This window comes from Xyrauchen texanus, chromosome 8 (genome assembly GCF_025860055.1).
Source record: "Xyrauchen texanus isolate HMW12.3.18 chromosome 8, RBS_HiC_50CHRs, whole genome shotgun sequence".
Lineage (NCBI taxonomy): Eukaryota > Metazoa > Chordata > Actinopteri > Cypriniformes > Catostomidae > Xyrauchen > Xyrauchen texanus.
Window position 1 is genome coordinate 8409664 of NC_068283.1, and position 14419 is coordinate 8424082.

Here is a 14419-nt window from a genome sequence, read left to right on the forward strand (position 1 = left end):
TAATTCAGGATTATACCAAGGAGCAGAGCAAGTAAAAGAAGCAGTCCGGGTTTTCAAAGGGGCAAAAACGTCTAAGATCTCATGAAGTCCATAGTTATAATAGGATAACAAGTCATTATACCAGGAGTTATGCTCTTCCACAGACAACACTGCTCAAGAATTACAAGAAATGGCTGGTTTGTATCATCACTATGTAACACATTTGCATAATGCCCACCTAGAGGCTACTTTAGCCTGCCCTGAATCAAACATAGTTATAGCCGAGGCCAGGATGAGTTGGGTTTGTGTTGTCGCAATGTCGAGAGGATGCTGTTTTCTTCATTGCGAAAGCAAAGCCTCTTGTTTTGGACTTCCAAAGGCAGACAAATTGAAGAATCAGTGGTTCAAATTTATTTTAATTATTTAGCAGTACAACCACAACCAATACCGGCATAGGCGGAGCGTGTGTAAGGCTGGGGAAGGCTTAGCCTTCCCCTGGCCACGGACTTGAGACTAGCAATATACAATTCGAGTGAAAATGTATCCCTCAAAAGCAGCCTGCCTGCTACTACTAGTTGCTTTTATAGAGAAAAGCTGCCCATAATTGCTGGTCTAGGATCAGTTTCCTCCACTCCAAAACCAAATGATAAGCGCGGCTGAGCTGGCTCAGCTGTGGTCTGTGGAAAGAGTAAATTGCATGCGGTGCGCACGCGCAAAGATAATTCATGTATATGCCAGTTTTTTTCTTTCGATAAACAATTTTTAAATAAATGAAAGCAATATAATTCAGAAATTACAATGTTTTTATTAAATTGTGATCACTTTAAATACAAATTCATTCATTTAAAAAAAAATGTTAATGACACCCCTAACCGCACTCGCCTAAAACCGCGGGTTTATGCTTTAGAGAAAAAAAAAAGTGATTTAGGCTATAGGCTAATTTTGAGCTGGCATCCAATTTAGTTGACATAATGGACATAAGAACATTTTTCAAGAAGAAGACTTTAAGCTGCAACGATCTAAACAACAGCCCTTACCCATCCAATTCAAGTGTGCAAATATCTGACAAAAAATTCACAGATATCAACAGATACAGCCGGTGAGTCTGGCTGCATCAGGCCTTGTGAACGGATCTTTGACTGTGTTACCAATAAAAGCAGCACACCTGTGGATTTGGGCACAAAGGAAACTGGACCATCACAACCCTACATGCCCGAATACTCCAAAACATTGTTCGGAAAGCAGAACTGGTCATTTTCGTCCGATTACTATAAGGCATATTCATTCATTGAATACAGCAAAGAGGCAGACGCGATTTTCTGCTTCCCATGTAGATTGTTTCAGTGCAGTTCTAGTGGTGCATACAGAGATCCTGCTTTTATTGCAAATGGAGTATGTGACTGGAAGAATATATTAGCAAAGTTACAGAAACACGCAGACGGAGCACCACATCGTCAGTGCAGTGATCAGTGGCACTGCTTTGAGCAAACCAAAGCTACTGGTTCCATCGCTGCACAGTTAAGTGAATCTCACAGGACCTCAGTGCAGAGCAATAGGGAATATGCAGCATCCATTGTTGACATATTGCTCTATATAGGAAAACAAGGACTTGCACTGAGAAGGCACGACGAGAGAGAAACTTCTGCAAATCGTGGGAACTTTTTGGAGCTGTGTGACTGGTACGACAGACGTGACGACGCTTTCTGTGCTCGATTAAAGGCCCCGTTTAATCTAACGAGCCCTGACACACAAAATGAAATTTTAGAAATTGCTTCTGGTTTAGTCAAAAACAAAATAATAATGAAAAACTTTTCAAGTTGGCTCTAACATTACCGGTGGGGACCGCAACATGCGAGAGATCTTTTTCAGCTATGCGACGCGTAAAGAATTGGATGCGTTCAACAATGGGACAGGAGAGACTTTCATCCTTGAGTCTGCTGCATATTGAGAGTGACATAACCACAAAACTAAATAACGAGGACATCATCAACGCATATGATGCCAGGTCTAAACGCAGGATTTTGCTGCATTAGGTAAGGCAGTGTTTATTTATATTGGCTGATTATTATTTAGTACTGATTGCTTTTTTGCTAAAACATTTTTTTTGCTAACAGTTTGTAAACGTAGTCGTGTTAATAACAAATTAGTTAACGGGAGCGTTTATACTGGGACGTTTAAGTTGTTGCTAGGTGACACGTTGATTAAAACCTACAAAAATCGATTTAAATGCATCAAGGGGAAGCGCACATCTTAGCCTTGCCCTGGAGTTGGTTCACCCTCCGCCTATGAATACCGGATTTTCAAGACTGTTACTTTTGAAAGATGGTGCAGTTCCCACTTTGTTGGGACATTCTGGTGCTTCAGAATCACAACCTGTAAGTATGTTTCATTATTTGTGGGTTTATCTGCTACTGAGAGTTCAAATGCAGAGTTTTGTGTTGTAGCTACGGTGTACACCCAGTGTACAGCTGTAGGCCTCTGCTAACCTGCTAGCTAATGTTATTGTGTTGAAATAGTTTTGATAATCTTCTGTGGGTCCACTTTTACATGCAATTGTGTAGAAGTATGCAGATTGTTTGTCATTCTTAGGCAGGAGTTAAATCAGAGGGTTTGAGCCAGAGGAAGAAGAGAGGTGGAAAAAATATTTACAGTATGAGAAAAATAATGTGTTTTTTGAACATTAAAGCATGTAAACATATTCTAGTAGACCCTCAAAATAAAATGATGAACCTGCAAATTAGCATAATATGGGCTCTTTAAAATGTATATGAAATTTACCAGGTAGCCAATGTAACAACGCTAAAATTGGGTTGTAGTCAGCACTCTAGCAGATTCATTTTTAACCAATTGAAGTTTATTTACTGAACTTGCTTGACATCCTCCCAGTAATTCATTAGAATAATCTAGTCTTGAGGTCATGAACGCATTAATTTGTTTTTCGGCATCAGCAAAAGGAAGCATGTGTCTTAACTTAGCAATATTTCTCATGTGGAAGAATGCTGTTCTTCAAACATTGGAAATTTGAGTGTCAAAGAACAGATTGCTATCAAATATAACACATAGGTTATTTGCTGTAGAAGATGGTGTAACAGTACATCCATCGCGAATCAAATTACATTTTAGCGTCTTGTTCTTAGAGTTTTTTGTCCAATAATTAGTACCACTGTTTTGTCAGAATTGAGTAGAAGGAAATTTCTGGCCATCCAATCTTTGATATAATTGATACACTCTGCTAATTTGGAGCATTGTGAAATTTTTTTGGTTTAGAAGAAATCTAAAGTTGGCATCGCCTGCATAACAGTGGAACTTATTCCATGAATCCTGATAATATCTCCCAGGGGAAGCATGTATAAGGAGAAAAGCAGAGGCTCTAAAACTGATCTCTTTTGTTTGATTTGACGTTTACACATACAAAGTGGTAGCGTTTTGATAAATAGGACCTAAACCATGCTAATGCAAGTCCACTAATGCCAACATAATTATTCAGCCTATTCAAGAAAATGTCTTGATCTATCATGTTGAAGGCAGTACTAAAAGCACTACAAGAGAAATGTAGAAGCGATCAGATGTTAAATGAAAGTAATTTGTTACTCTGATAAGTGCAGTCTCTGTACTGTGATGGGGCCTAAATCCTGAATGAAAGTGTTCATATTTACCATTTCTCTGTAGAAATGAACATAGTTGGAAGACAATACATTTTCTAGAATTTTTGACATAAATGGTCTATTTGAAATCAGTCTGTAATTAGCCAATTCTCCAGGATAAAGCTGTGGCTTCTTAATGAGCAGTTTGATAACTGCCATTTTTAAGTTTTTTGGGACATGTCCTAAGTATAGTGAGGAGTTAATAATATTAAGAAGAGGTTCTGAGCTTACAGGGAATACCTCTTTTAAGAGCTTATTTGGTATTGGATCTAACAAACATGTGGCTTTTGATTTTTTGGTAAGTTTTGTTAGAACTTCAAGACCTATGACAGCGAAGGATTGAAGTTGATCATGAGGAAAATTATGAGACTGTTTTCTGAGGTTCTGTGACAGTTGATTCCATAGTTCCCATTTTATTACTGATTATTTAAATTTGATCAGTAAAGAAATGAATGAAGTCATTACTATTGTGCTGGGGTGGAATATCTGGTCCAGTAGATTTATTCCTAACCAATTTAGCCACAGTACTGAACAAACACCTTGGAATGTTGTGGTTATTTTCTATGAGTTTGCTAAAATAGACTGACCTGGCAGCTTTTAGTGCCTGTCTGTAGCTACAGAAGGATAGTTCCTTCCATGCACCACAGAATACCTCACATTTCTTTTCTTCCACTTGCACACCATTTTCCGAGAGTATGATCATTCTACCACAGTGCAGGTTTTTTTCTTTAATTTCTTTATTTGAAGGGGGGGCACCATCAAAAGTGCTGGTATCAAGGTAATGATCTGAGATGTCATTGCTCTGCGGTAGAATTTCTATAGGATCAACATTAACTCCAAGGGGGGCAACACTATCAAGAGTGCTAGAGAAGACTGTATTTATATGTTCTGTTATAACATGACGTTCTTCTAGACTTTTTGGCTTACTGAGTATGTGAGACAATTCAGGAAGATTATTAGTGAAGCTATATTTAGTGATCGAAAGAATAGATCCACCTGAACAATAGTGTGGTGCTGATCGCAGCAAACCAGAGACAAGGTAAGGATCTGAGATGTCATCGCTCTGCAGTAGAATTTCTATAGTCTCAACATCAACTCCATATGACAGAATTAAATCTAGCATATGATTATGGTGATGAGTTGGTCCTGTAAGATTTTTTCTGACTCCAAGTGAGTTGAGAATATCGATAAATGCTAATCCCAATGTGTCATTTTCATTATCTATGTGAATGTTGAAGTCACTAACAATTAAAGCTCTATCTAAATTAACTACTAGATCTGATAGAAAATTAGGAAATTCGCCAAGGAAACCAGAGAACAGCCCGGGTATTCTATATACTGTAGCAAGGGCAAAAGACAACATAGATTAATTTTTTTATCTGACGGTGTCACACTAAGCATTATTAGTTCAAAATACTTAAACTTATGTCCTGTCCTCTGAGTAACACCAACAACTTAACTGTAAATTGTAACAACATCTCCTCGACCATTCAGAAGAGGCTCATGTTTATAACAATAAACTAGGAGAGTAGATTCATTGAAACTAATATATTCATTCGGTATAATCCAGGTTTCAGTCAAACAGAGAACATCCAAACTATGATCTGTAATAATTTCATTTACAATTAATGCTTTTGTTGAAAGAGATCTAATGTTTAGTAGCCCTACCTTTATATTATGTTTATCTTCAATTTTAAAATTTTTTTTTTTTTGCCCTTAATCAAAACTTTTTCTAAATGATTTAGTGAGAGTTTTGTTTTTGGTAGTTCTGGGAACAGATACTTTCTCAATACGATATCTAGGTGATACGGTCACTATGTGTTGTAGTTTATATGACTTGTGTAACATCTCAAGGTAGCTAGTAAATGTTTGGATTAACAAGTTTGCCTGCTTCCAGGCCTGGGCCCCAGTTAGTCAAAAATCACTATTAAGACTATGAGTCAAATTATTAGAGAAGAGAGCGACACTTCCCTGGAAGGATGGAGACCATCTGTTTTTATCAGGTCAGGTCTACCCCAAAAACTCTTCCAGTTGTCTTTAAATCCTATGCTATTCTCCGGACACCACTCAGACATCCAGCCATTCAGTGACACTAATCTACTATAAACCTCATCACCACGATGAGCAGGGAGGGGGCCAGAGCATATTACAGTGTCTAAGATAGTTTTTCAAGTACACACCTCTTTAACATTATCTTTAGTGATCTCCGACTGGTGAAGCCGGACATCGTTAGCGCCGACATGAATAACAATTTTAGAAAATCTACATTTAGCATTAGCCAGCACTTGTAAATTTTATCTGATATCAGACGCTCGAGCTCCGGCAATGCATTTAACAATGGTGGCTGGAGTCACTATTTCCACGTTCCTTATATTAGAATCACCAATAACAAGGGCTTTTTCAACATGATTCTCAATGGGTGCATCACTGAGTTGGGAGAATCGATTGGAAACCCTAACAGAAATGGGAGAGTGGTGTCGCTTTGCTGAGCGAGTATGCATCACCCAAATGCCCTGCTGTGGGGCTCTCCAGTAGGAACCAAAGTGTGTGTATTGCTCACTGTACTACCCGCATCTGAAACAGTACCTACTGGCTTCTCTTTCTCGCTGACCTCCACTAGCGTTCGGATGCATGTCTCTAACTCATTAATCCTCATTAATCTTCTCCATCAGCCTGATTAATTCCTTATATTTATCACATGTGAATCCCTCACTGCTGATGGAAGAAGCTATAGTAAACATGTGGCATGCAGTGTGGAAAGAAATAACATGAGTGGATGCCATGACTAACCACAATTGTTTGTTGTTGTTATGGTTTTCTTGAGCGGCGAGGTTGGATCCTAATCAACAGATGTTTGAGATTGATGCAATAATCTGTGTAAAACACAGTGGAGAAAACAAATTCACGCATTCAAGATGCAAGATGTAGACAAGCGGAAAAAAAGAAAATAAAAAGAGAGAGAAATGGGTGAACGCTGTAAAATACACACAGTTGAAACACAATAGAAAAGTGGAAAAACCTGAATCACACGGTAAAATTGCAAAGGATAAAATGATGAATGTGAAAAAGCAAGAACGTTAATTGCGTACAACGCAACTTAAAACGTCACACACGTAGCCAACTTAATAATTAAAGGGAGAGAATTCACAACAGCCACCCCCACAATTGAGCAGCAAATGGGTAATAAAGGAATTCTCTAACTGTCTTTGGTGTTACCTTCTAGAGCAGGCAACTGCATCAAGCGCGCAACTGGTCTAATGTAAGCTTTACCATCAATAACAACTTCAACAGTTCGCACACATCTGTCACTGCTGGGCAATGTTTTCCGAACTCTGCCTATGGGCCACTGAGCTCTTGGGAGTTGCGGATCCACAATCAGTACAACGGAGTCAACATCCAGGTTTTCTGAGGCGTTATGCCACTTTTGCCTGGTCTGAAGCATAGGCAAGTAGTTTCTGGTGAACTGTATCCAGAATTGGTCCGCCATGTTTTGACAGTGACGCCACCTTCGCCGCCCCATGTCTCCTGGAGAATACGCCACCTGAGGGAGAGATGCATCCCGCCGCCCCATTAGGAGAAGATTAGGAGTAATTGGATCGATGTCGGCGACATCTGTTGAGGCATATCCCAGAGGTTTCGAATTGAGAATTCCCTCCACTTCCACTAGGATTGTGGACAGAACATCCTCTGTGACTGCTTGGTTCCCAACGGCTACCTGAAGAGCATTATTTATAGAGTGGACCTCACGCTCCCATATTCCGTCGAAATGTGGAGCGCTGGGCGGGTTGAACTTGAAGTCGATTTGGTGGTCTGAAAGACGGATTTGGAGTTCTGACTCCATGCTAAAGAAGGCTTCCCGTAGCTCTCTTTCTGCCCCACGGAAGTTGGTGCCACAATCTGAACAGATCTCACGGGGTTGACCTCTTCTGGCTATGAGCCGGCGGAGTGCAAGAAGGAAGGCATCAACATCCAGCGAATTAAGAAGCTCGATGTGAACTGCCCTGGATGTGAGACATTTGAAGATCAGGCCCCAGCGTTTCTCATTCAGCCTTCCTATTTTGACCAGGTATGGGCCAAAGCAGTCAACACCCGTTGAATAAAAGGGTGGGCAGAGTAGACGGAGGCGTTCTGGTGACAAATCTGCCATTTGAGGTACCTTTGGCTGCGCTCTCCAGCGCTGACAGGACTGACAATGAAGTTGATTGCTGTATTGGTACAAAAACCAGGGTTAAAGTGCTCTGTCTCTGCAGTAGGTGTGCTTACATTTATTTGTGTGGCACTCACATGTATTTGTCCTTTGGTATGTAACTCAATGTCAGGTGACTGTGATGAATAGGAAGAAAGGCTTGATGAATGGGTCAGATGAGGTGAGTATCCTGGAGGTGATCTCGGTGGTGTGGCAGTCTTTACAGTTTGCACCTCTTCATCCCCTTCTTCCCTCTGGAATGATGTGATATGTTTCATCAGCTCCTGACGCCGATGCTGTCGTTTTTCATACTGCTTGAGTTTGCTCTGAAGCGCAGCCATATCAGCAACCTCATCTCTTTCCTTGTCGGATATAGACTTCATTAATTCCCTCAGTGAACTCATATTTAATAAGTCTGTGGAGCTTGTGGCTGGATGCTCACCCTGGCTGGAGGCTGGTCATGATTGACTAATTATGCCCACCGCGGCTGCTGCTCCTCTCTGCTCCGCTGGCACCTCTGCTGTAGGTGGGGAGGAAAGAGCAGGTCGGTGATGCTGTAGTCAAGGAGATACTCCTCCAGATGCTTGGGTGTGCGATGATGCCGCGAGGGTCTGTCTGACGTCTCAGCATGAGGGAGAGATCTTCCGATGACATCACTACAGTAGTCAATAGATCCGGCTCGAAGGACCATTTGTTGGGGATTGCCGCACTGAAAACTGGTGGATTATATTATTGACCGCTGCAGAACTCTGGTCAGGGAGTCGGAGTCATCGGATAGAATTTAGCTGTTTATTGCACAAGAGTGACCATACACAGAATAGTGTACTTGAGGTAGTTTCTGAAATAAATAATATAACAGAAATAAATACTCACTGTCTAAGCATATTCAACAATTTAAGAGATTGCAAACCCGAATATAAACATCTCGGTAAAGTGCACTGATACATTAAATACAAATCGAGAAATATATCAGTATGAGTCTTCAATAACAAACTGTGCAATGAATTTGACAAAAACACCAAAATATAGATTATAGAAATTGGACTGTCTCATTAATAGTATAATAACTAGTGAAGGATATTATCCCACAGAGAAATGCACTTCAAGGTAATAACTAGTAAACATGAGCAAACGAGCCGCGATGCTAGCGGGATAATCCGCTCGTTAAGCAGGATTAAATTACCCTTAGAAAGATCGCTAAACATCAACTACATCACAAACATGATTTAACTTAGCACAGATTGTCACATTGTATTTCAACTGTGCTATTAACAATATACATAGAAGGAAAACTTTGTCACAAACTTTATCTTGCACATAAATACTGCACATGAATGTGTTCACACGATATCATCTCTCAACTGGAGTAGCTTAGTGAATAGGCAATTACACTGAGTCCGTGTGTGCTGAGAACGCTGCACTACGTTATTTGCGTACATTGCAACTTAAAACGTCACACACGTAGCCAACTTAATAATTAAAGGGAGAGAATTCACAACAGCAATTAAATTTTTTCTGCTTTAGCGAACATCCCCTTCTATGTAATTGTTCTGCCTTGTACTTAATATTTCACCCTTTAATATTAGCAGGGTACACAAGTTTTCTTGTCTTTATTACATTTCTTCAACACCATAAACTTTTGATGTTTGTCTGTCAACATGTTTATTTGAAACACATTATTCATAATATCACCAGAAGACATAATTTTGGTACTCTGGTTTGTTATGGTCAATTTTTTTAATGAATTTATGTTTCATTATTTTGTAACAGTCACTGCCTGTCACATGTTTATTTGTTTTCATTTTCAGTGCTATGTTCATCCCATCCACTAGGGGGCACCAGTAGCACCTCTACATTATAGATAAAAGAGGAAGTAGGAGAGTAAGAGGTAGATTCAGTTTGAGTAACCACATGGTATCTGCTGTTCTTAATGGTAATCCTGGTCTGAGAAACGTTAAGTTTGCTGCTCAACCGTGAGTTTGTAGTTCTTATTTCATCTTGTGTATGCTTTGGTAAAAGAACTTGTAAAGATGTTAATGAGTTGTTTTCTGTTATAGAGGATTTTTGTATTACCCGTGACTTACATAGCCCTTGAGTGCTGGATTGGGAGTTTGCTTGGGTGCATGAGGGCAACTGCCCAAGGACTTTATTCAAAGAATCCCGGGCTGCAACCAGAAGGACAAATACTTCATTTCATCAGTTACTACCATTCCCAGATAAGACTGTTAATTCTAAAGACTGCTCACTTCATCAACCTCATTATCCGTCAACATCTTTTATGGGGCATTTCACATTCATCCACTCCCACCAGGACTTTTCTTCTGTGATATTTTGTTTGTTTGGGTGTATGATGAAGTGTTTTGTGTAAAATTCTATATATTTGAAGAGAGAAGATTTTCATTTAGTTGTCTTTTGTTGATTCATGTTTACCCTGAACACAGTATCTGATGCAAGACTGATTTCCCCCTCATTCTACTGTAGCAGGCCTGGTATAAAATAGCCGGGACAGTTATAGAGTGGCGCCCGAACAGGGACTGTTTGCATATCAAGTGTTCAGGGTCTATGCTTTTCTGTTTGTTTATCATTTGTTTTCTGTTGTGTTTCAGTAATCTCAGTTACATCACAAAATGCAGAGGATGAGTACGAGCCCAATCCTGATTTCACTGCTGGTCCCTTTGTCACAAGAAGAGACCCACAACCTGTTCAAGAACTCATTCATACTTTCAGTGACTTGTATCTTAACTCTGATGAAGATATTGATTCCAACATTCATCTTGATGAACTTCCTCCACCACCTCCTCCTGGTGAGGTAGTTCCTGAAATTCACCTATCAACACAAATTATGGATTCATTGACCAACCTTATAACAGATTTGGAAGGTGAAGTGCAAGTCTGCACCCAAAAAGTGAGTCAATGTTATTCACATTCTGAGTTTAAGGACCAGTGGCGGATGTTGGAGGAAAAGTTGAATTACAGGGTTGAAAGGGAATGTGAAAGAGTAAAAAAAGTACTTGAGCTGAGTATAGCTGATTTGGGAAAGTCTATGGTGGATCGTTTAAAGAGGAGAGATGCGCAAATCGACACTAAGCTTAAGTCATATGCTCATGTCATGTCTACTCCAGTTTCTCTTCCTTTGCTCACCCCAGCCTTGCCAAAAGACTCACGTACTGAGCAGTTTCATCACCGTACTCACAACCTACCTGATAACACGTCAATTGCTCCATATCTACCTCCGGTAAAGTTTGAATCCCCGCAATTTGGTGCAGATGAAGACAATGATCTGATTTCCTTTGTTGAACGTTGTGAAGAATATTTTGCACTCAGACCACTCACTGACTCAGAAATACTAGCTTCACTCACTTCAGTGTTAAAGGGGACAGCTAAGGACGAAAGCTTTCTTGACTGATGACTACGAAGCAGAATCTGCCAAACATTTACTGGAGAGGAAACAAGGTCCAAAAGAACGAATTAGAGACTTTGCATACCATTATCGTGCCTTATGTTTAAGATGGAAGAAGGAGATGTCTGAGAAGGAGATTGTACAGTCCATTTTGAGGAATTGCAATCCACGACTCGCAAGTTTGTTAAGGGGCACTGTGAAAGAGGTGAGTGAATTAGTAAGAGCGGGCATGCAAATTTAGAGAGATTTTGAGGAAGCCAAGAGATATTGGAGTCAGGCCAACATTGAAATGCAGAAGCACAAGAACCAAACTGACAGAGATGCCCATCACAAATCCAATCCCTTGCATGCACGTATTCTGCAGTCCTTCCTAATGCCAACATGTTGAACCTCAAGTTCCTCACCCTGCCAATGTTGATCCGAGGAAGATATTTTCAAGCTATGATGGATACGGGTAGATCCCTGACTCGCCTGAGGAAAACAAATCCTGTCATTCCAATGGCCAGCACATTGGATATCATTGAAAGTTTGACCAGGTCAGACGAAGTGCCAGCTTCACAGGATTTTTTGGAATTGCTAGGTAAGTAAACCAATCTGCAATCTTATTTGAACATGAGTATTCTTTACAGAATGGAATTAAAAAAAAAAAAACATAATTGTACAGGTGAATCCATGGATCAGCCTGAGAGCATTGGAGACAGTCAACAACGTCCAGACGGCTTACAGGATGAGTCTTTTTAAGATGCAGGGTAAGTGTTAATAGATTTTGTGTCAGCAAATCAGGCTCTATTTTATTATCTGAATGGTCTGTTAAAAGTTTTTTTTTTTTTTTACAGAGGCAGATCCTGCCCATGGTTTTAATGATCAATTTGATGACCTGGTGACTTTGAATTTCCAAGACTTCCTAGATTCCAACTAAATACTTTTTTTTTTTTTTTTGTTACATTTTTTATAACTTTTTTTTATTAATATTTTTTCTCTGTAAGTCTTAGACTTTTAAGATATAATATATATATGCTATTTATATATTTTCTACATTTGGAAAAAAACTTTCAAATTGCAAATTTGTATGTGTGTGTTTTTTAATAGCACAGGTGTGTAAATTTTAAGATTATTTATTCATTTAACTTGACATTTAAGTTTTACTTTTGCACTAAATGTAAGCTTTTGCACTAAATGTAAGCTTTTGCACTAAATGTTTCTACTTTAAATTTAATAAAAGGCTTTAAATACATTGTCTCCATGTATGTTGTAAGCACACATAACATTTTGAATGATTCAGTCCATACTTGATAGGGACAGATATGCTGTACATTTAGGCCCCTGTGAGCAGTCTTTGGACAGTTCATTTCAAGGCTAATAATACATAATTCATAGCTTTAATGTGCATCATTGTGTTGTATTGCGTCAACTGTGTGGTGTACACTAGGTTTCACCACATAAAATCACTGTAGTTATGAAATATGACCGATTAATGTACAGTCCGGGAGGAAGCCTATAGGGGCTCTGTCAAATAAGTTGCAGGTTGGCTTCAAACTTTGAACGACTATAACTCGGGGACCCGGCCGCCTAGTGACACCAAACTCGGGTCAAAGTAAGGTCCCTAGGGGCCCTCTCCAACGGGCCCGAGCTTCTAGCGTTCCCCACGGTCCGAGATACGGGGCCCAACAGGAAAGGGTGTACTTCGGAAGGAAGGGTCCCAGAGGCTCGGGACTCTGGGGTCTGAGAGGGCCCCTAGGAGCTCCTCACCGCCCCAAAGGACGATCCGCTGGGCCTCGTCATTTCCGAGATATAGACCGTTTTGTCCAAAAGTCCCTTTTGTATAACCGAGTGTATCTTGGGAGTTAAGCCGAATTGGAGCTCCAAACTCCGGGCATGAGGGGGGGCCCATAGGGCCCCTTCTGACCCCACCGTCCCCAGCTCCTGGGACCTTCCGTTTCCGAGATACGGCCACTTCCGGTGTAGATTTGACCGGGTGTATCTCGGAAACCATGCCGACTTTGAGCTCCAAACTCCAGGCATGAGGGGGGCCTATAGGGCCCTTTTTGGCCCCATTGTCCCCAGCTCCTGGGACCTTCCGTTTCCGAGATACGGCCACTTCCGGTGCAGCTTTGACCGGGTGTATCTCGGAAACCACGCCGACTTGGAGCTCCAAACTCCGGGCATGGGGAGGTACCAGTGGGACCCCCATGACCCAGAGTATGGAGCCCAAAGTCGGCTTAGTTCTTGAGATACATCCGGTCAAAAACAGCATCCATCCTGTAACCTATTTGACGGGTGCCCTATAGGCTTCCCCCCCGGACAGCTGAATATTATGCAAATGTTTCATAAATAATAGCTGAAATGTACATCAGTGTGTTGTGGTGTGTCCCCTGTGTGGTGTACAGTAGGTTTCGCCACATATAACCACTGTAATTATGAAATATGACCTTTTAATGTAATGCATCCTTCCCGTAACTTACCTGTAAAAGCATTTTTAGGGCCATTTTGCCCCGTTGTGGGGCCCCTGGAGGGTCTCAGGAGACGGGACCACCGTCCCCGGCCTCAGGGGGAGAGGCCCGAACGAACCATAGGCGTCGTTTGGGGGCCAAAAAATTATTAGGGGGCGCAGCGCTTAGGGTTTCGCGTCAACGGGCTGTCATCTAAGTTATTCCATGGTGTCATGTCCCCTATTTAAGGGCAAGGGAAAATAGGCAGTCTGTGGATTTTTGCTAGTTCATTTAAGTTGCCATATGGCAAAATAGGGGGACAAATGGATGAAAAGGCACCATTCCGGACCCAACGTCCAACTTAAATGAATGGTTTTCCCTCAGAATTTGGTTTACGGAACCGTAGGCACTTAGGGGGATGTTTTTTCCACCACTAGGGGGCCAGGATCCCTAATCCTTTCCCACGAAGTGCCTAAAGTGCCACCTAAGTGCCTATTCCTCATTACTATGTCCACGAAGTGCCTAAAGTGCCACCTAGGCGCCTATTCTTCATGAATTCGTCCACCTAGCAGCCTAAAGTGCCACCTAAGTGCCTACTCTTCACCGTAGTCTTCCTCTCGTCCCACGAACAGCCTATTCGTCCACCTAACTGCCTATTTTTCGTCATTGTGCCTAAAGTGCCACCTAAGTGACTACTCTTCATCCTTAGTCTTCCTCACGTCCCACGAACAGCCTATTCATCCACCTAAGTGCCTATTTTTCATCATTGTGCCTAAAGCGC